Genomic DNA, 6,910 nt, shown 5'->3' on the forward strand with positions numbered 1-6,910 from the left:
TACTCAAAATGAGGCTAGGGCATAACCCAAAGCATACCTTTCAAGTAATCAAAAGTATCCTTAAGAAAAGTTTTTATAAATATATCTAAAATCTTCTCCTTTGTGCTCACATACTCCAATTTGATTTCCTTCTTTCAAACTCTCTCTAAAAAAGTGATACTATATCTATATATATATGCTTTATCTTTGAATGTAAAACAAGATTCTTTGACATAATCACTATAGTTGTGTTATCGCAATGTATGTTAGTATGATCTATAAACTATATTCCAATGTCCTTCAACATTTTTTTCATCCAAATGATATGATTACAATTATTTATTGTTGTTATATACTCCACTTCTTCTGTGCTCTATGAAATACAATCTTGTTTCATGCTTAGCCAAGAAACCAATCTTCCTCCCAAAAAATATACTCTACCACTTGTATGTTTTCTATTATCCACACTGTCTATCCAATCCACATCAATGCATGCATATAAAGTAAATTCATTTGATTTTTCATACCACAACCCAAAATCAGGTGCAACCTTCAAATATTTGTAGATTATTTTCATTGTTGCATAATATGATTCTTTAGGATCAGCTTGAAATCTCATAATAGTACCAACTACATTGGCTATATTAGGTCTAGTATGTGTTAGATATTGCAATCCTCCAATCATAGACATGTACTTCTTTTCAATAGTAGGTAGTTCATCTTTGCTAGATAAATTGTGAATAGTTACCATAGGTGTTCCAATAGGTTTACAACTTTCCAAACAAAATACTTTCAACAAGTTTGTGATAAGAAAATACCATCATTGTTTTGCACAATCTCTAATTCAAACAAATATTTCATCTCACCAGTCATGATCATTTCAAATTCCTTCTTCATTTTTGTTACAAATGCCTCAGTTGCTTCATCATGACCTCCAAAGATTATATCATCCACAAATATTTGAATGATTAGTAAATCATTTTAAATTTCCTTCAAATATAAATTACTATCTACAATTCCTTTAGCAAATCCCATTTTTTCCAAATACTTACCCAATCTCACATACCATGCTCTAGGTTCTTGGTTCAATCCATACAATGGTTTCTTCAACTTATACACCATATCTCCTTATTCAATCAAAGGAAAACCTTCATATTACTCAATGTAAACTTCTTCAAGTTATCCATTTGGAAATTCTTATTTGACATCCATCTAATAAATTTTAGATTTCTTGTTAGTTGCATTTGCCAAAAATATTCTAACCACTTCTATTCTAGCAACATGTGAAAGTTTTTCCTTATAGTCAATACCTTCTTGTTGTAACCTTTACATACCATTCTTTCTTTTTCTATACAACTTCACCTTGTTCATTCATATTATTTTAGAAAACCCACTTAGTTCCAAAAACCTTCTTATCCATAGGTCCAGGAACCAATTCCCAAGTGTTTTTTTTCAATTTGATCTAGTTCTTCTCTCATAGATTTAATCCAAAAGTCATCTTTACTAGCTTCATTTGCACATTTAGGCTCTACTTGAGAAATAAAAAATAATTCTTCATCTACCTAGTTCCTTGTCATAACTCTTTTTTCTTTGCTACCAATAATCTGACTAGTACGGTGATTCTTTATCAAATTCTTATTATGTATCACTAGTTTAGCTCTGACTTTTGCTCTAGGTTTTGTCATAGGTTCTTCTCTTTTTTCTACAACTTGTATCTCATCTATAAACAAGTTTTAGTCTCATGAAACAACTCAAAATTCTATTGGTTAGCCCTTGGATTAGTCTCTTCATCAAAATTGTAATCAAGCATTCTTTCTTGAATTCTAAACTTCCCATCTACTCTAACACTTGTGCTCTCAACAATAGTCATATTTATCTTATTAAAACATCTATAAGGTTTTCTCTTCAATGAAAAAACAAGAAAAATACCTTCATAATTTCTTGAATCAAAGTTTGCAATGTCAACATCTCTCTGAATGTAATACTTACTTTCAAAAATTTAGAAATACCTAACTGATGGTGGATGTCCAAACCAAAGTTCATAGGGTATCTTACTAGTATCTTGCCTAAATTGTACTTTATTCATAGTGTATACTATTTTATTTACTATCTCTCTTCAAAAATATATTTTCCAAATTATTCTCAAACATCATACCTCTTGATGCCTCTACTATAGATCTATTTCTCCTCTATGTTATACCATTTTTTAAAAGAGTCTTATGGGTTGCAAGTTGTCTCTTAATTCCATTTATTTTACAAAAACTATTAAAATCCTTTGAAGTAAACTCTCTTCTTCTATTAGATCTCAAACATTTAATCTTTAATCGGCATTCATTTTCAACTCTATTCTTGAATATCTTAAAGTTCTCAAATACTTCATATATTTCTCTAATAAATACTACCTATTGACTGATGGAGGTATAAATAGGATAGTACCAAAAGTGGGGTGGGGGGTGAATCATAATTTTAAACACTTTAAAATTTTCACCAATTCATTTGCATCTATCAATAAGCTTTTGCATGTAAATTTTGTAATGGTAACTTGGTGTAACATATAAATTTTATCTATCACATGCATAAAAATAAACACATTGTAATACCCCAAAATTGGCTCATTGCCATGATCACCAATTCTAGTCTATTTTGACCAATTATAAGACCTATTCTAATAGGCAATTCTCATTCTGCTACTCACTACTTGACTTAATTTTCAGATGCAGAAAACCATAATTTGCATTCATCATACTTATTATTTAATCCCTATAGTACACACTCATATTAGACACATTAAACCTATTCGATTTCAATTTAATTTAATCTAAAATATTCATACTTTATTAAATTAAATAATCTTCTAAGGCTAATGTACTACGAGATTAAATTTATTTAATTTAATAAATACGCCTATCTCTATTAATTAAAAGGAATTATTTAATTAAATGGGGAAGGTATTTCTAATTAATTAAACAAAATTATTTAATTAAATGGAGAAGCTACTTCTAATTAATTAAGAAAAGTTATTTAATTAAATAGGAAGTTATTCCTAGTTAATTAAATAAAGTTATTTGATTAAACAGAAAAGTGTCTCTTATTAATTAAATCAAATTATTTAATTAAATAGAAAATATATTTATGAGAGCATATCTCATTTTATTAAATTAAATATCTCTCCTAATTTTCTCTTTAGTTCAAAAATGGAAATTTCTAGTTCACTGCTAATCAAATTAGAAGTGACCCAGATCACTTACTCTCACATTAAAGTTTATCTGAGCTGACTGACTCTTACACTCAGATCTGAGCCAGTTAACTCCCTCTAATTTGGGAATCTTCCACCTTAAATGAGCCTCATTTTCAATCCTGACCATTGATTGAAATCGATCTCAACCATTGGAGTATTTCAGGAAAATCTATTTAAGAGACCCTCATTTCTTCATTTTGGGGGAATTTTTTTGATTTGATGTCAAATTGCTGTTGCATTTTGCACTCACTTAGCTCAATATATTCTCACATATTTTCATCATTTAGCTTAATTTCATTTAGCATTTAGAATGTATGCATCTAATATAACTTCTTTTACAAGTTCTTAAATTAGTTTGCATTATACATTTAGAGTAAATTTGCACATTCATCTAGCTTAGTTGCATCTCTCAAATCCTTTGTTCTTAGAGGGTCTAGTTGCAATAGGTCACCTTGCGGGACTATTCTTGGGTGAAAAATCTCATGTCCATTCCAAGATGAATCTGCAAATAAAGACCATGTTGAAGTGTCTATGAGTTTCAAAGGTCACATTTCGCAGGTACATTTTTGGCACCTTCACACCTATCAAGTTTCTCCATCACTGCACAAGCATTTGATTCATTGATTCACGCTCCTCAGTGGAATACTTGTCACTATCAAGCAAAAACACACAACACTACATGAGATGTCAGTCCATTTCCATTTGCATTGCTTCCATATACTCATAATATCTACTCTACATGCTCATCATCACATCATATCACATCAAAATACATATGCATTCATATCAAAGTAAAATATACATTTCATAATCATCATATTGATATCTCATGTACATCAAAGTGAAACAGACACCGAAAATGACATGTACACACTGATATTGAGCTCAAAAATCTCCTATATATATCTATCAAAATATGGGTCAGTACAAAAATGGGCACTACTTGAGTGCTATCGATCAAAATGATACAAAATGGTGCTATCACACCAATCAATACATAGCCAGAGATCAAAAAATCAAGAGCCAGACATACAACATCTAACTCTATTATGTACCCTCATCTCTAGGAGAAGCAGGAGTAGTAGGTGTAGGAGGAGGCAGTGGCATGTCCGATCTCGCAAGAGGTCGTGCACCTCCAGACTCTAGTGCATACTATGAAAATCACTGCACCTAAAGAGCCTCATCAGGCACCACTGTCGAATATGTAGCAAAGTAGTGGGCTTCTCGGGCTGACTATAATCAAACCTCATCCTGTAGCATCACTGACCTCTTCTCATCAGTCTCGGTGTGCTCTCTCTATCGATCGATCTCTCTCTCTATCGCTTGGCCAACTGTGCATCATAGACAACTACCTATATCTATAGATCTCCCAACTATTAGGAGGCCTAAAAAATCCACTCTTGATAGCGTCGCACTATGTCCTATGTCCCAGCAGTGCCTGCTACTGTGGTGGTGCCTACTACTGTGGTAGTGCCTACTATTGCGATGGTGTTTGCTCCTCCGTCCTCTCCCTTCGATGCTGACTTTGTCCTGTCCCACTACCCTCGGCACTTGGGTTTGATCCCATCTACCATGGAGGAGTCTGCACCTACTGTACCTGATGCCAGACCTATGGCTGCACCTGTGGCTATGGCTATGTCTACTACTGCTAAGGCACTTGTCTCTATGTCTGACCTGCCATCCCCAATGGATCAGTAAATCGCAGGAATGGATGGCTAATCAAATGAGCCTGATAGGCGGGCATCATCCCTGCATCTGCTAACTCTATAAGGTAGTCCCACTAAACCACAACTAGACTATGCACGTCTATCATGGATCAGCCTAGATCCATACGTAAAGGCCACCCCTGCTCTACATCCCTTTGCAGTTAGGTGTAGGCACAATACTCCTGCAAGATATCCTATGGTCGGCCATACTGCCACCACACCTATGAAATCACAAACCGCTCTATGATATGCATGGTCTTGCCTAATAGTGGCCATGAGCTAAACATCCAAGGCAAATCTCTCTGGGTGTCATTCCAATCCTCTCTCTCTCTTGCCAGGGCTGCCATACGACAGAGACTAGGTCATTGAGACATGTCCTCCAATGGTCTATCTTACCCAAGAAGACCTAGGTAATATGCCTTCAATATCTATAGATATATGGCTCCATCGGCTCTCGGGCATCCTCGTGAATGGGCCTACATATGGGAAGATGCTCCCATGCCCAGATCTGTAAGACATAAACACTGGTGGCCCTAGTCTTCTTCTCATGGAAGACTATCTCATGCATCTTAGGGAATAGGTGGGCTAGCATACATTGACCCCACCCAAAAATCTTAGGTACCTCTACCATCCAGTGAAGCATAACTCCCCACCTACACTCTAGCCCATGCTGTCCTTTGTCAGGCATCAGAAAATAGCTCAGAAAGATTGCTAGCACAGATGCTAGTCTGTGTGTCTGTCCTTATGTGTGCATCAGCTCATCCCAACTAGTGGCTCAACCTCTCTGCAGCTCCCTCCCAAACAAAATAGAAAGTGCCTTTGTACCTGCTTGGGGCACTATATCATAAACAACTCGTGCACCATGAAAAGGGATCCGCAATATCCTCCAAATGTCCTCTGGGGTGATCGTCATCTCCCCCACTAGTAGATGGAAGGAGTTCATCTCCAAATGGAAATGCTCCACCAAAGTTATGAGTAGGCTGTGATTCACCATCATAGTTGGGATCCGATATAGAGAGGATAGGCCCAATCGCTCGATGTGTGCCAGGTTGGCCGCATCGAGACTCCGAAGTAAAGGGTCGTAAGGCGGGTAGTGTGATTTGAACAACACATCACCAAAGACCTCCTACACACATAACCAATAATAACAAGCAAACAATTAGTACTAGAATGAAATGGTGAAACAAAGCTAATAAAAATGCAAATTTTACATACAAAATTGAAAATTTTAAACTCCACTATCAAAGGTTCTCGCATGAAGATCTTCAGATCTTGCGCGAAGATCTCAAGATCTCACATGAAGTTTCTCTCCTTCGTGCGAAGAATCTCTTCCTCGCGCAAGAAACAAAGTTTTTGCGTGCAACAAATCTCATTCTACACATGAGAGGTGGGTATCTCCCACATGAGAAACCTCACCGACGTGCGCAAAGAAATAGTGCACCCTGTTTCTTTTCGCGAGGAAAGAAAATCTTTGCACGAGAAAGGATATTCTCATGCGAAGACCAATTGGACAACCCTAAAACATGCTAAAACATGCAATAAATGACCTCAAACTACATAAAAGTGAAAGTACAAAGGTGGAAAATCAATGACTCACTGGTGGTCCATAGTCTATTGGTCGGCTGTGTTGTCTGGAGTGATCAAAACGATGATATCTCATGTTCACTACCATGTCTCTCTCAGAGCTCAATTCACTAAAGGACAAAAAAGCACAAATGAATTGAAAATGACCCCTTAGGCCCTTATATAGCTGTTGACCTAATTTTTCAAAGTGCTTTGATTTGTGTAAAAATTACCCCTTGGCTATTTTGACCATTTTGAATCCATTTTTGAGATCGAATTCAAAATCTGACATACCTTCGTCCCTAAAAAATGCATTTTAAAATTTTGGGACCGACGCGATTGAACGCTTGTGCAGTCCAATTTTTTTTGACACTTTTTGATTATTGGAATCTTTTCAATTCAAAATTCTTCATGTTTTCAAAAT

The sequence above is a fragment of the Cupressus sempervirens genome, chromosome 1 (assembly GCF_028749045.1).
Source record: "Cupressus sempervirens isolate cs-2001-9-10 chromosome 1, ASM2874904v1, whole genome shotgun sequence".
Lineage (NCBI taxonomy): Eukaryota > Viridiplantae > Streptophyta > Pinopsida > Cupressales > Cupressaceae > Cupressus > Cupressus sempervirens.